The 16,465-nt window shown below is 41.3% G+C and overlaps 1 protein-coding gene across 16 annotated transcripts in view; it reads right to left on the bottom strand.

The window, feature by feature from the left end:
* The window catches only part of TRIM2 (tripartite motif containing 2), a 93,350-nt gene that overhangs the window by 59,611 nt on the left and 17,274 nt on the right, over nt 1-16,465 (bottom strand). For 3 of the 16 annotated variants that reach the window (XM_074589697.1, XM_074589685.1, XM_074589694.1), the window contains exon 1: nt 3,065-3,282. The exons of 8 other annotated variants lie outside the window; for them this stretch is intronic. The gene's annotated coding sequence lies outside the window, so the exon portion shown is untranslated. Of the gene's footprint in view, nt 1-3,064; nt 3,283-14,339; nt 14,503-16,465 lie in introns of those variants that run through there. 5 more of the 16 variants (XM_074589687.1, XM_074589698.1, XM_074589699.1 and 2 more) reach the window with 4 other exon arrangements.

Here is a 16,465-nt window from a genome sequence, read left to right as displayed (position 1 = left end):
ATTTCAATCTGACAGTCACTGGACGGCTTCAACGTGGTCCCTGAAAGCTGACTAAAAAAAAGCAAGATCATATATGTTACCCTGCAAAATTCATGTGAGCAAAATTCCAGGAGAAAATTTTTAGGGCTTGAAAAATAAAAAAAAGGTGCAAAACCACTGCGTTGTAGCCTTCCACGCACTTGTAGATTCTTTGGAATTAATGGCTCTTTATAATACAGAATATTGTGCTGTCCTTAAAACAACTATTTAAATCTGAAGAGCTATTCCCTTCTATAATGCAGCTGTATTAAGGATCATTCTTTATAAACTGACTTTATTATTTGGAGTAATATATATGTTTTCTGCTGTGTATAAACAAATAGTTCAAACTAGCTACGCTTGTATCCTCAGACACATTTAATTTTGATGAGACAACACGCTTGCCAACTGATCAAATCCAATTCTTTTACATTTGGCTCAAGGATTTATCCTAACCTACCATACACTGTGCCTTTGTTTTTGTATAAATAGTTCATGCGTCTAGACACAATATTACATGTTTATGCAAAACTGCATATGTTTAATACTTTATGCAGATGATTAAATTTCAGCTTCACTATAGGAATGCACAACACTTTGTTCTCTGCATCAGGACACCCAAAACCTTTTCAGTTCATTTAATTCCCCAGTTTTCCTCAAAGGAATCAGGAGCATCACTCTGTTTATATAAGCTGTCCAAATCTTAGTTTTGTTATGAATTAATGAAATTCCATTATCAGGCAAAGACAGGCCCAGCACATTTTCACGATGGCTTTTAGCACCAATTAGCTGGGATTTTCCAGTAACAAACGTGACCTTCAGCTAAAACTGGGATTCTCAGAGAAAGAATACTATCATAAGCTGGGGAAATCCCCCAGCAGAGTTGTCAGCTTTGTCCAGGTAAGGTCTAATTTTCCAGACACTGTGCATGCTGCTGAACGTAGCAGAATTCAGACACTGCCATGGACACTGTTTGTCTCAAACCTAGCCTCAAAACCAAGATATCACTGAACTCATGTATTCTAGATAGAACATGGAAAATAACTCCCATGAAAAAGATGAACATTTAAGATCCAAAAAAAAGGCATTAAACATATATACACTTCTAATTTTTATTCTGTATCTGGCATGATACATTTGCTGTCTCCCTTTATGCATTACACAACGAAACCTTAAGATTTTTCCCAGTTGGATGCAATAAATATTTCCATGATTTTAATTTTTCCCTCTTCCCAGAAACCCTATAATCAAATCTAGAATTGGTTCTGTCATAAAACCCACTGCATGTTTCCTTCTGGCCCTTAAGCAGCATGTGTTAGTGGTGCTCCTTGAAGCAACAAAGAAGTTCTGTTCAGCCTTCTGGCTGAGGAAAGCCGTGGTGTATTAAAGGTGAATCAAAGCCATTTCTCATGAAAAAGGATGAATCTCAAGGACTGAAATGAGCCCTCAGTGAAGAAAATCCCAAGCTGTTCTTTATAGCCAAGCTGTGGGCACTGCAGGTCCAGATCAGACCAGGGAGTTTCTTCACAACTTAAGTTTGAGGAAATCTTTGGTATATGGTAAGCAGTTTTAGATGAGGGCCAAAGCACAGAAGCCTTATTTCATTTTGTCAGCAGACAACAGAATGATTGCCCCAAAAAAACTCTCTGGAAACAGGGACTAACGTCCTCTTTCTGCTGGCTTTGTTTGTTAGCAGGACGATGCAGTCCCAAGACCAGGTACAGTACCTGGTACCTTCTCTCTATAACCACTCTAAGCTTCAGATATCGTGAGTCCATCTTCCAGAAAGTTATAGGACGGCTTTAAAATAAACACACTTATACAGATTTTAACAAACCAAACTTTTTAATAGGCTTTTCAAGCCCTACAGTTTGTATTCTCAGGTTTACTCCAAATATTCACATGGTCTAGAAACTCTCATTAGTATTGCTATTCAATTTAATTTCAGTTCTCACGTAAGCAGCAATGTGAAATTTTAAGAAAAAACTTCTGATAATTAAATCACAGTAGTCAGCCACAGAACTGTTATCCAGGTAGTAAATCCATTGTGCTCAAAGGCAAAAAATCCAGGACTGGAACAGAAAGCAACTTTTCTTATGCCACATCCTTATCTAAGAAATATTTGTTTAGTCATTGTAATTTCACCACAGTTTTCATATTTGTCCCCATATAAACGAACATTTCTGTAATTGTTTTGGCCAAATGAATGTTTGACATCAGGGCAATTTTTGTCTTATTCTTGGTATATTACCTGGTACGTTGTCATTATAATGCCTTGTTTCTACTTAAACGTAACAATCTGCCTGATAGTCTGTCTAGACTGCATTTTGAAAATAGTAAAATAAACAAGAAGGGGGGAAATCAACAAACATGAGTAATCTACAGAGAGCCACGCACCAGGTAATGACTCAAGTTACTCTTCACAAAAGCACAACAGAATACAGCAACATTAATGCCAACCACCAACTTCAAAAAACTGAACACCTGTGAAAAGTAAAACTCTCCTAATTAGACTTTGGCATTGTCCTCTCAGATTTACGGAGTCGTTATTTTGCTTTGAATAAACATCACTATTTTTTCGTAGGCAAACTCCTTGGCTCTGTTTCAATTATTTCTTTTAAATATTAAAGAGCAGGAAACATTTGTTTTCCCTTGTCACATCCTGTCCTGTTTACACAGCATCACACAATCCCCTTTGAAATGCCTGCTCTTACAGCAAGCCTGACACGCACAGTTCAATCAAAACATTTGCTATTGTCTTTTACCAACTACAAACGGATTTCTGCACGAACACTGAAAAGGTTTAAAGGTTTCGACAGCCATCTAAAGTCGAGCTAGCAGACTGTCAAAGCAAGGGGGTGTCAAACTGTTCGGCTTCCCCGCTGCCGCCCTGACTTAAAGAAAAGAAAGACAAAGCGATTCCCTGCTTCATGCAGCAGAGCTCCTGGCCAGTGCTCACTCGCTGTAAAACCACTGCTCTCACAAAACACTCGAAAGCAGAAAAGGCACACGGACAGTTAGAGACGAGTGTGAAAGGGTAACTTACATTATTTAGAAAGACAGTGGGAAAGGACTGCTGCAGTTTCTTCGTTATTTTACACTGCTGTTGGCTGAGCAGACAACCAAAAAAGTTCACCTAAAGAAATCTCTCCTTTTAATTCTCTCTCTCCCAGTTCATTTACTCTGGAGTCTCTCAGCCTGAAGAGATCCGACAGTCAAAAGTTTATCCCCTTGTATTTCCGAATGATATGGCCGACTTTCCTTGGACACATACCAATGATGCAGTAAAAATAGACAAAAGCGGGGGGAGGGAAGCAGCAATCTAGCTTGAGCCTGAATCTTCTTAACTCAGTGTTTTCTGTAAAAGCTGCTCTTATGTCAGAAGCTCCCATCCCTATACTAACTTGCAAAGCACGGAGTCATCCATCTGGTTTTCATAAACTGCAAATTACAGGCAAACCAGGGAATATATACAGTCCAGTTTTTGCAGAACTCCCCAAGCATCAGCCTTACAAGTAACCTGAGGTACAAAGACTTTGAAAATAAACAGCCAGCCCCATGCTGGGACGGTCTCCCGCCTGCTGATGACTGACTGCTCCCCCAGGCAGCCCCCAGCACCACACACCACTCAGGAAAGTGGCAGCCGGGTCCCCCCCACCCGCTGTGGAAACGACCCGGCCTTGCAGCCCTCCCTCCCAGCACACACAGCCTCTCTGGAAGGGGGGGGAAATCCAGTGCATTAGTTGAAATAGTTCAACAGTTTAGCAAGTCATTTAGAACAACCTGTTTTTTATAAACAGGGAAGTGAATGCTGATCCACTTACATCCTTTAAATGCTTCCAGGTGGGAAGCAAATCTATTGTGTTGGGGCCATTGTTTTGGTCTGGTGGTTTTTTTCTCTAAGGTGGCAACTCTCAGAGTCAGGGGTCAGTTGCTTGATAGAGAACCTCTGGGGTGATCTGATGCACTCCTTACATGAAACAAACATTTTACCAAAAGTATCACAAGCAAAATTTTGAAAAGTAACTAAGTCACTTTCAGTCCCTCTTTTCAGCTATTTAAAGGTATACTGCCCTAATTACATTCAGGTACCAGAGGCTTGAGGGGTCCTATATTTTTGGATACCTCAAGGCTTTTGAGTCAGTACTGACGAACGCATTTTTCCCAATAAAAAAATGGGAAAACTAATTTTATGGTGGATAAAAAAAGTTTTGCCATTGCTTAAAACTAAAGTTGTTGTTGTCTGGCTGTTCTTTTACTTTGAAGTATCTGGTTTTATTTAGTTTTTAGTTTTGCTAGAGGACTTTTGCAAGCTTTTCTACTGGGAATAATCTTACTCTATTTGAACAGTGAGAATCTCTAAACGATGCAGCTTTCACCAAACCATGGGCGAATCGCTACAGTGAGTCATTAACAAAATAAAAACACCATTGTAAACACTGCCTAAAAGTTCTGAGCCTCCTCACTTGCTCAGTTTTTCATCTTTGCACAATTAGGATTGTGCTAATTGCCTACTCATCTGGTACCTGGATCCCTGGATCCAGGATTGACATGACAGGACTGTTAATGTCAAAAGCAGTTGAATCCTTTTTTAAAAAAAAAATAAAATAATCAAGAATCACCAAGCAGTAGAAGCAAAAGAGAAAATTATGAATGAATTTTTTTTGCGTGTATATTTGTGCGTGCTGTCACAATTCCTTCCAATAGTTGTATAACCCATTGAATAATTGCAGTTACATAAGATAGAATGCTAGAGATCTCAAAGGTAGTATATTCCTACAGCTTTTATGAAAACAGGCAGCCCTCCAGATCAGCGAAATACAATCCAGTGATCCAATGTAAAAGGCTACACATGAGCTCAGTTTTATTATTAGACACCAGAGCACCCTACACAAACAAGAGGTACTCGAGAACAGATTTCGTGTGCCCTACTGCTCAGCTGCTACCACAGTTGTGCATCTTTGACCTGCATTCTAGCATTTTTCCTCTCTTCTGTTCTGTCCTCCCATCAAGGTAGTAAGCAGCAAAACACTTGAAACGCACAGACGTCAGCTAAAGCAAATAATATTATTTTTTGAAACAGCAGTAAACGTTTATTAACGGTTGAGTTATTCTTCTCCCACTTAGTAAACAAGTGGGGTGAACTGACTACATCTTGTTTTAATCAGGACTGACATTTTCCATGAAATCAAAGGACTTGATCCTGGTAGAACAGACTTCCAGGTTTAGGGCTAGAAATTATTTCATGGGGTACAGCAGAGTAGCCCTTGTATGTTCTTCTGGACATGTAGAGTCTCTTCCCCATTGTACTATCACATTACAGGACAAGTTGAATGACTTCAGAATAAGAACTCTTTTTTTGCTGAAACATGGTGTTAAAGTGGAGAGTAGATAGAAATAACCACTTTCAATTTGTGATGCTCCTGCTGACTGAATGTTTTTTCCCTCCGAGGAGCATATGCATTAATTCACACTGATCTCTCAGGTACTCTTCAATATATCTGTTCTCTAAAAAAACCCAGTCCATTTACATCAAAGGCTGCTTTCACAAATAACAACTCTGTAAGAAAACTTCAAGAAAATTCAAGATTCAAAAATAGAAAACTTTTAATACGACCTTTCATTTTCCAGGGATCATTCTTATTCACCATCTTTTTCTCCTTTCTTTGCTGTTCTTCATTTCCTCTTTCATATCATCCATGTGGGGTACACCAGCATCCTACTCTCCATAGATAGCTCCTGCCTCCAGGCAGGCTAGCCGTGTGTCCCCTCACTCTTGCCTGGATATTACTAAAGCAGTTTCTCACACTGTCTCCAGAAACCTTGAAGCAGTCAAGCACCATTTTCCTATCTAGCACAGGGATGTTAGTTTTCTGGAGAAAAGGAGGTGGAAGATATTCATCAGTTTGATGGTGAGAGAAAATTTACTGTAGAAAACTTCATATAGGAAAGACTGAAACAAAGAACAGATCAGACAGGGAAAACAACCTGCTAGGAGCAATGTGCCTTCTCAGAAAAATAGCAGCTTCCATTTAGCATGTTTTCAAATGCCAGCTACCAAACACTGTTATTTTCCATGTAAGTAGAAAACAACCCTCATATTTCACCAAGATCAACTATGTTAGTGATGTTAGTAGGACAAGCGCAGAGAAGGATGTAGCTTAGATATTGACTACACTGATTATATGCAGCTTTGTATGTAGATTCTTGAAAGTTTTTTTCAAACCTCATTGCACGTCCATTAAAGCAAGGAAAAAGTGCCCCTCAGTCTGTGACGGACAGGTTGTGATGCACAGTAGGTGGCAGAATACGTATCTCTCTCGACCTGGATTCTGCTCCCATCTAGTCTAGTGTGGCTGTATGGGGAGTGCTGAAGTGCAGAAGTATAGGTGAAAGCAACCTGTTTTCCATCCTGTTTTTTTGCAGTTTAAATTCTGAGAAAGTGACAGGTGAAAGGTCTGGGTTTGATGGAGGATGCACCTTGCAATTTAATTTGAATCTGTGAAATTGCCTGAATGATAAAAGCTCAGGATGGCACATTAAGAAACCGGGGATGCACCACAGCTATGTATTCACCTTTCATTTTAGCAGTAGACTACTTGGTGTAGGATTTTAAATACATTTATGCAGATTTCTAGTTGGTGATAGTTTGAGTCCTACATGAATCTGCTGATGCAAACAAGCTGGCAGGCTTTGTACAGACTGAAAAACCACAAGCCTGATAAACTGAGACAAATCTACCCTTGTAGAAGTTCAAGGCAAAGCTTCAGTTCACTTACTGTTAATGAAATAAAATAATGTAGATGTTGGCACTGACAATAATCCATTTTTTAAAGATGAATTAGTTGTGATATTATAAATCATTTACTACCAGCATTTTAAAGCCAGCACATGGAATACCTTGGATCTGGGTTCTGATGCTAAGCTTGTATTCAGTCAGTCTGGCCTCACTTACTACATATTTTATTTTAGTACTTCAGCTTGGTGCCCAGTGATTTGAACTGGACAAAAGCCTGTCCCCTCCAGAAAGGCACATAATTGTCAGCTGATCTTACAAAGACATAATACAGTGTGATAATCCTTTGCAGCCTGCTCCTGTAAGATGAGGATCGGGCTCTTTCAGTGCTTTTGGCATTTTGCTTTATAATGCATCACTTCTTTTCCACAGAAAGAAAATACGCAGCTCGTACAAAAACGTAATGCATTATAACCTTGATGTCATCGTTGGAGAAGCCCCATGGCTGCTGCTGTTTTCACTACAGCCTGCAGTAGCCCCTGGCTGTCCCCAGAAAAAAGGAAGAATAAGCATAGCACTAAGCCAGTTTTTCCCATCAGCTCTCACTAACATCTGTGACTGCAGGGATCTGGGCTTGCCTGGGGCATGTGATCTCATTCTGAGCGCTTCGGTGACAGAGATATGCAGCCTTTTCCCTTCTAAGTGACCTGAAATGGTGATCCCTTTTTCCCACCCTGAAGCCCACAATATAGGAGGTAATGGCTGGATACTTTGTATTCTTTAAGTACCAACCCAGCAAACAGCATGCAATGCACATGTCCCAGGGGTTTACATCAGGGAAGGTCAAATATTGAAAGGATGTAATTTCAAAAGACAAACATTAGACTGTTTTCAACTTTCCCCCTCTGGCTGCACACTCCCACTTCTTCCCTTGCGCTGAGGTGCTTGTTGGACTCCCAGTGAACAGATACAGTTCATCGCCTGACAGAAAAACTGACCAATGACAAAATGCATCAATTTTCTCCAAGGTAAGTGAAGGGGTCCGCTGGGTGCTGCAGCTGACACAGATGTGAGGCATTATGGACTAAAGCAGGGGAAGAAAGAAGTCTGTGAGCCAAATGCTCAAGCCGCTTATGAAAATATACTGTGAAACAGCAGGTAAGCCCCACGCTCCTCCTGACCGTAACCTTACTTCAAGCTCTAAGTTGCACTCCTGCAGCAACCGTGACCCTGAAACACCAGCATACACTCAGTTTGTGCCACGCTTCTGCTCTGTGTTGCCCTGAATCATAGTTTGCTGCTCTCAGAAATTAACCGCCAGCCCTGGCTCCTATAAAATCGTGATATCTCAGTATTACTGCTTTTCACAAACTTTCATTCACATAAGTAAGCTTTCTTTCAAAAGGAAGTATCCAGGAAACACAGAAAACCTTTTCATATGGCTGCATTCATGAAAAGTTCTGAACCAAACGTAATGTGCCCAAATCCCTCTTTTTGTTTGAAAATATTGTTCATCCAAGAATCAGAAGTGTTACCATGTGACCAGTAATACAAAGAAATGAGCACATGAAGAATCACAGCAAACAGTTCAAAAGCAGCTCTAGGCCTGAAGCTGGTTCACAAGATATGTGTTGAATACTGGACACTTTGTTTGCCAAGAGAAATAGAAAGGGCTACATTTTCTAAAAAATATACCATGCTTATATATTTCTTGGCTTAGTCTTTCTCTGACCTTGCCTGGAGCTACCCATTCTTACAGCATATAAAGAGCTAGTATGTGCCTGGTTTACCCTGGACCTGTCCTACTTTCCTGCCTTCAAGTAAAACAAGAAAGAGGGAAAAAGAAGGTATGTTGAGACCTTTGCACTGAAGAACCTGAAACGCTAGGGGTGAAGAAACAGCCCCCCTTTCTCAGACTGCAAACCCCGGGTTGTAGTGAGGAAGACTGAGAGTAGGAGAAGAATATGGCAAAGACCAAAGAGCTCTAGGGAAGCTTTTAAGGATGGTGAGGCAGGGAGAACGAGCAACTTAAAAGGTATGGAGCAGAGAAGTTCATGAGGATGGGAACTGGGAGGCCTGGAAGAAAAGGTAGCTCTAGGATGGGAGAGGAGTTGTGGCAGAAAGATGGAGAGACTGTGAACTATGCGGTTGAGGCAGTGGGTTATGGACCATAGGGAGGAGCTATACTCTGTATAGATGCTCTACACTGGCATGAGCTGCAAACTGGGTCTAAGGATGAGGTGCCTCAGGCTAGGAGACACTAAAAGCCCTGGTTCACATCTTCCCATCTGTGTATTGGAGTGGGACAGCATAACACTTTCCATAGCCACTGTGAACCAAGGAAATGTTTTGATGTAGCTCTAGGTCCCAAAGTGTATATGAGAGTCAAGCATGGACTTCAAAGTGATAGGGGGAAGTGGTATCAGGAGAAAATGATGGGGAAGAAAGAGAGAAGGATGCAGATTTCTTTAGATAGAAGGTCTTATGAAGGCAATGTCTGAAAACTTTAATATGATGAAAGTTCAGTCACCGCAGTGCCAAAGCTAATATTAACCTCAGCAAATACCTATCAGCTTGCTCTTACACATTCAAAAACTAATTGAAAAGAAGGTCAAAGGTACCACTCTAAAGTTAAGCATCCCAATCAGAAGCAGAAATTAAACTACACATACGAGAAGATTGTAATTCTCACAGTCCCATTTCAGCCCTTAAGTAACCAGTCCTGCTATTGCTGTTAGCAGGAGTTTTGCCAGAGTAAGACCTGTAGAATTCCACGACAGGATATTACTATAAGAAACATTAACATCTGACAGTTAGGGTACATTAGAGGCAGTTATAGTATACCTTAGGAAGCATTAGGTAAAGTGTGAACTGAAGATGCTGTGTAAGGAGGAGGAGGTCAGGAAGAAAGTGAGCCCCGGTATGATTCGATTTCATACAGGAAACTGCAGTTCAATCCTTGAATCTTAACAGGTAGTACGCTTCTCAGTTTCCCATGTGGTGAACTAGCAGTGATAAGAGGAGAAGGCTGACAACAGTTGTAATAATTTTTTTAGACAGCAGCAACCAGGACAGAACTCAGCAAGCTACCCACTCAATTAAGGACACCTTATGCTACAAGCTTAAATTGCTGCCTTATTAGAGCTTTGGCCCAGCTACGCAGGCAAAAAGGAAGGAAACTGCAATATTTTAAAAGTTCCTTCGTGGATGAAGGAGCAGTGGCATCTATAATATTTCCTGCCTTCTTGAGCACATACTGGGATACGATTTGCTTTCTGTGACCGAGAGAGAGGAATCTGTGTGGGCCATTTGGAGGCCGCAGTTAATTTTATACCAGTCCTGTATGTACCCTAAAAGAATATAGTTTGCAAGTATGTGCCTTTTACACACTACCAAAGCAATGCAGCAAGCCTGTTCTGTAAGCCAGTGATTCCAGTAAGAAGAAAGCTTAGGGCTTGCCTATGGAGTCCAAGGGAACATCTTCCCAGCCTAGGAACAGAGCACAGCCAGCACAAGTATCTGTATGCCCCTGATGCTTGTTTCTTTCAGCATTGCTGGCTAGCTGGGAGGCTGGGTATATGGGACAGGAGGAAAAGAAGTCAAAGAAACCAGTGAACTCTGGTAAATAGAGATTTAAGGTAGCACAGACCTGAAGACCACTGAGCCACTGCAATTCACTCTCTGCCACAGGCAAGGAAGATAGGAAGTGGTCCCTTTTCTTTCTGTCTTGACCTGTGCTTTCTATTATATTTCAGGCAGGCCACCCTACAGAACTGGCCCCGTGGCAAATTCCTGTTTCAGAAACTTCCTCTATTCTCCTGGGCTGAATTTTGCACATATAAGCTGCCTTGCAATCATTTTCTTTCCTAAGTGCAGTGCTTTCTCTGAGTAATGCCACCAAAATAAAATGCACGCAGTAGAAGGAGACCCTCTACTCTTAATGTATGAGTGAGATCTGAGTACTACAACCCTGCTGCTTTTTCTTTTTTAATAGAAAAGGCTGCGTGCTTAGCATTTTGCATTTTTTAGAACCAACCAGTGTGTTCCACTTTACTGGTAACAACATCCCTTAACCTAGAAAAGGATCTAATACCTGGGAAAATGGACCTGAAAAAAAACCAAAACACCACCACAATGAAAGATTTTAAAAGGTCTCACAGGTATGGGTGAAAGTTTAGGGTATACAGCATGGAAGATATTAGTCAAAGGGTTCAGATTTAAGATACAGGACAACTTACCCAAGGAGGCTGAGGAGAGGTTGTTTGCAGCTCTCAGCCTCTGTCCCTATGGAGACCTGAGTACTAACGGTGAGTGATTTTACAAGGAAGTATATGTAAACCTGACAGAACGCTGCCACTGCTTCTTTCAGGCCCTCAGACTTTTTCCTGTTACCTGGCAGTTCAGTTTTCTGGTCAGACTCAGACAGCTGATGGGAGGGGGACACGTGGTATTTTACTCACGGGCCCTCTCTTACCATAATCTTAACTGATGTGTGTCAAGCATATAGGACACATCAGCAGAACACCCGCTAATAAACCGAATCCCTGAGATTAAAAGCACCCTTAAAGCCTCCTGCTTTCATTAAGAATTCAAATGCTCAGAATGTCATGAATTACAGCTCTGGTAACTCAAAACTCTTGTTAATCTAGAGAGATGTTCTTTTCCAAGAGATTGATCAGTTTTGGGAGCTGGTCTGACATTCTCAAGGGCAAAGAAGGGGAAATCTATTAGATCAGATTCAACATTACAGGCTTTGTAATCTGGTAACTGTAAGTATATTTGGGAAGTACTGGTAAAAGGTCATGCTAAGAGGTCAGGGTTTCAGTCAACCCCAAATGAATACCTTCCATTAACTGCCGAATAACTGAACAATAGCTGTATTGCAAATGTGCCTGCAGACTAACGAGTCCACCACAGGAAAATGTTGGCAAAGGATTCCACAGTCAACATACAGTGCACCTACAGAGCCAGTAGAAGAAAATGAATTGCAGTAAAAACACACCCCTGGCAAGCAGATCTTAGTTCTATTTCCAGCTTTCTTGCAGATTTCACTTCCCTCTTTTGTAGATTGAGGACGATATGCTAATCTGCTTCACAAGCTATCTGAAAGCTCAGTTAATGAGTATTAGTAAATCATTTTGTTTTCATAAACTGCCTACCATCTCAGAATCAGAAAATACAATTATAGCACATGCAGTTCAGCGTAGTCAGTTTTTTTTTTATAAAGGATGTTGATTCAGCATGCCCTGTTTTAGCAAGCCCTGTGAATACATCTTGAAAATTATCTCTCTGTGAGGAAGACAAATCAATTTTAATCTTCCGCCTGTTTATCCTGTTGTAAATCAAACAGGGACAGTCTGCCCCTACAGAACAAGCCACGTTGTGCTGAGCTCGTGATGCACAAGGGAGTTCTTTCTTTAGTCAAGAGAGAGACAATGTGGTAAGCATATTGATTATTCCTAATTATGTACTGAGAGAGCACAGCAAAAACTCCTAGGTGTGCATTTATGCCTGAGGTGTATCTTATGGCTTTCATTGTTACTTAAGCACTGAGATCCCGCTTTCTTAATCTATAGACAACAAAGGATTTAATTTTCATCTTTACTAATCAAGGCTTAGTATCTATCTGCTACTTAGAGAGTGACTGCAAACCTCTGGTTTGTGTTCACACCCTGGCACAGAAGCAGCTTATTGCTGTAATTAGCTTTAGTTCATACACTACCATGCATGCACTGTATTGCTGTAGAGGAGGCTCAGTCTCAGAGCTGAACAACTGTGAGCATCAAGACCCATCTAGTTAAAATGTACTAAGTACAACAGCTGCCCAGAATTTGACCAGTTGTATTTGAAAGTTTCTGTCTAACTGCCCCTTAGCCACTGCTTTCCACAGATAATATTGCTTGACTCGCCCTCTGCAATTCAAGACTCATTGAATGATGCAGTCCTTCAAAACATTATAGATGAGTAGGAGAGATGAGCCAAAGGTCTCCAGACTGCATCAGGGCTGTCTGCTGAAGCTGTGCACAGCTCCAAAACACAAGCAGCATGTCAAAGACAAGGACACAACCCACAGGACATACCCCTGTTGGGTACATCTGTGGGGGGCAAGTTAGACAAGCTGAAAAGAACGTGGCATCGGGCCTTGCTTCACATTTGCTTTTATTTTTTTGGCATGACTCAAGGCTAACAAGGACCTCATTGAAACTTGGAAGTAAGGTTTTTCTTGTGATTTAAAAAAAAAAGAGATAGTGAACACAGTTATTTACAGTGACAGCTTCTTTTTTCCCCTCAGGTATCTTGAGCTCAAAGCCTGAGCTGAATTTTCTGGACATCCTGGCACTTCTCATTCAGGAAAGAGCTCAAGAAGTAGTACCCCAAGCCCATCTTGCCAATACCGAAGTGCTGTCATAGTGCCATATGGGACATTTCTAGACATGCCAAAAGAAGGAAGAACTAAAAATATTGCTACAGCCTAGTCTGCTTGAGGCTTCCCACCCAGTTTTGAGCTTAGAGCTGTTTGGATAAGCAGCCAAATCATGAGGTACTTCTCTTAGCCAATCTGAACTCTGTGAGGTGCACACAGTCATCCCTAGCAATTACTATTCGTACTGGCTGATAGGATTTTGTAAAGTAAATGAAAGAAAGAAAAAGAAGTAACATAGTACAGTGACCTCAGTAATAGACTATTGTGTGCTGACACTTTGCTCTATGGTCACCTCAAAGTCACCTAATCTGTCATATCTTTATTTTCTTCATTTATGAAATGAGATCTATAGAAGAGTTCCTCGGCTGCCACATGAAATTCAGGGGCAGACAACAGTTCTGAGATTTGGCATGGTGTCCAGTTCTGACAGGGACATTAAGATTTTCTTTGCTGGTGTAAAGGGTAAAAGAGAAAGCCTGAAAAGTCCATCAGTATTTGCAATGCAGGAGTACGTTGAAGAATACTGTCTAAATATGGAATATTTTGTTTAAAATTCTGAACATTAGAATGGACATATTAAAGACAGAAAAAGTTAAGCTCATTCCATCTCTGCATTCTTTTGCTCTGTGGAGCTGTGAACATTTCCTAATTGCAGCCAGCAATCTCTGAACATGACTTGCTTTTTCTACTGCTAGGTATATATCTTAGAAGATGACAGCACCTCTAATCATTTTTGGGAGCATTCATTTTATAGTATCCCATTTCTAGCCCTTTCACACTTTTCTGAACAATGTTACTTATGACCTTGCAAAACCTCCTACTGCTTGAAACACGACTGGACGATCAAATACTGGAAATGCAGCTAAAATGAGAACTAGATGCAGATTAATTAAAGTCATATAAAAAAAATAAGCTGGCAAGTTTAAACGGGTTGTGTCCCTATTAACTTTTTCCCTCTTGCCTCCCAGGAAGGTCTCATTTGAGATTGAAATAGTGTAGTCCTCGTACTCATGACACTGCATACAAAGTAGCTGCTCTTTTACTTCAGACAGAGGAAAATAGTTTAATAGCTGCCTGTCTGAATGACAGCGCCTACCTGCCTTGCTAAAACATGCCCTTAGTCTTAGGAGAAAAGCCACAACGAGACAGAAGACTACTTACTAGTGTTCCATAGAGTCCGTGCAGGAGTATCAGAGACTGAAATTCACTGTGCCACTGATCAGAAGATTTAGCTCCCTGCAGCGTTCAGACGGTTGGTCCCATTATGGCCATCAGGCGGCTGAGTTAAAGGGTGGCCTTGCACAAACATAAACAGCTTGTCAGCACAAGCCAAAGAGGCGGGTCTGCCCTGCCAGCCACAATGCGAGCCAATGATTAGCTTCTTTGCATTCTGGGTGTTCAAGATATTGTGTTTCATTCTTAAGTAGGGGAACAAGAGGGGCTGACTAGGAAGGGCTAGCGCTTGACGGTTTACTGCTAGGCTGTAAAACGCTTAAGGCAGAAGGAAAAAAAAATACCAGTAAGTCACTTCAGGAAAAGCACATATTTGCTGTGTATCCATACGAATACTTCTAGAAAGCCCACAGGCATCTCCAATGCATTGTTCCTTCTAGGCCAATCAAATAAACAACCAACCTAACAAAAAACCTGTGAATTAAGTTTAGCCCATATTCACTGTAAAGAAGTTCCCCTTGCAAAGTCTCTGATTTTTCTTCTCTACACCCTTATTCTTATTCTTTGTTTGCTGATACTGGGGTTTCTCACGTCCCTACCACGAATGTCTTACCCTGACCTTCTTGACCTGACCCCCCAACCTTCATTGCTCCTCCTATGATTGCTTCTCTTCACCTCCATCTTAACTGCTTGTTCTTTTGGTCCTGATCTCCCCAGAAGAGCAGGATCAGAACACAGGCACCTTAGGGTAAGGTTCTGTGAGACAACCAAGTTGATCCAGCAACTTACTGCTGTCAAAAGTGGAGGTGTTGAGTCCCCCCTCTCTTCACCACCACGCCATGCCCCCCTGTGTCCCCCACCATCATTTCAAGGAAAGGTAACGTAGCACAGAAGCAAACACTTCTCTGTTAGTTTAGTGATCGTAACAAAGAGACAGAAGAGGTATTGCACGGAGTGAATACTCCCTGAAATTTAAGCTCCTTCTGATCTTGCCTCAGCCATCTATGATCCCACCTGTCTCCCCAAGTTCCTCTCACCTTTGTTGTTTGAATTGAATTGTTCCTAGTTAATTGAATACCCTGCTTACAGATCTGATCCCATTTCATCCCAGCTCTGTCCTACTTTCTTATGCCTCCAGTTTGGCTGTGAGGCCTGTCTGCCACCAAAATCACTCTCATCAAGTCTCTTATAACAACTCCTTTCATAAATATCATCCTTTGTACTTCAGCCTCAGCCTCTTTGAGCTCTTTTCTGCTTTGGAAATAATTAAAATCCTCCTTAAAAACTGTGACATCTTTTTGGCTTTTACTGTTTTTTCTCTGACCTTTCTGATTAATTCTTCTCTCAGCATCTACCTCTTCCTCTCTCGCACTCCCAAGGCACCCTACTTCTTATATTCTATCCAGCTTTTACTGTTTGCTTGTGCAGATTCCTGTACCACTTTTATGTAAATGATTTATAAGCATGTATTTCTGTTTTTCAGCTTTCTGCTTTTCTCCGGTCCCATATTTTACCCTGCGTTTTAGGCATACTGTATTAAATGCCTCGACAGCTTCTAATTTTAAGATCCTTTTCTGAGGGCAAATTAAAGCAGTCCCATCACACTACATTCATTACCGTATAGTCTTGGCACAAGTCATTTCCCTTCCTCCCTGCTTTGGTAGAAGAGCTGAGCCCGCTGCAGAAGCAGATGCTGCAGTTAGCACCTCTTTCAGATGGGCAGGAATATCGAAGCTCTGAGGCTCCTGCTGACAGGCTGCGTGCGAGTTCTGGCACATATCGCTGCAGCACAATGTGCTGGGGTCACGTTTGCAAGTTTTTCTTCACAGTGAGACATACTAGGCACGTTCTTCAGTGATACCTGAGATTCTGGGGCAATTGCAAGGCTCCATCAGCTGCCACCCAAGCGTATAACCTACACTGCCTATACTTTTATCCAGATTTCCTGCTGAGTTAACCCTGTGCTATCCACATGAACAACATTATTTTACCAGAGCTTTCTTCTAATATTTTGAAGTGTAAATCTCTGCCCAGATCCACTGTGTGATCACAGTATTTGATTAATTTAATTATTTTGATTACTGAGCCTGGATCTTATTTCCAATGCACCTACA

The sequence above is a fragment of the Larus michahellis genome, chromosome 5 (genome assembly GCF_964199755.1).
Source record: "Larus michahellis chromosome 5, bLarMic1.1, whole genome shotgun sequence".
Taxonomy (NCBI): domain Eukaryota; kingdom Metazoa; phylum Chordata; class Aves; order Charadriiformes; family Laridae; genus Larus; species Larus michahellis.
The sequence above is the reverse complement of the archived record's forward strand: the minus strand, read 5'-3'. Positions and strand labels throughout refer to the sequence as shown.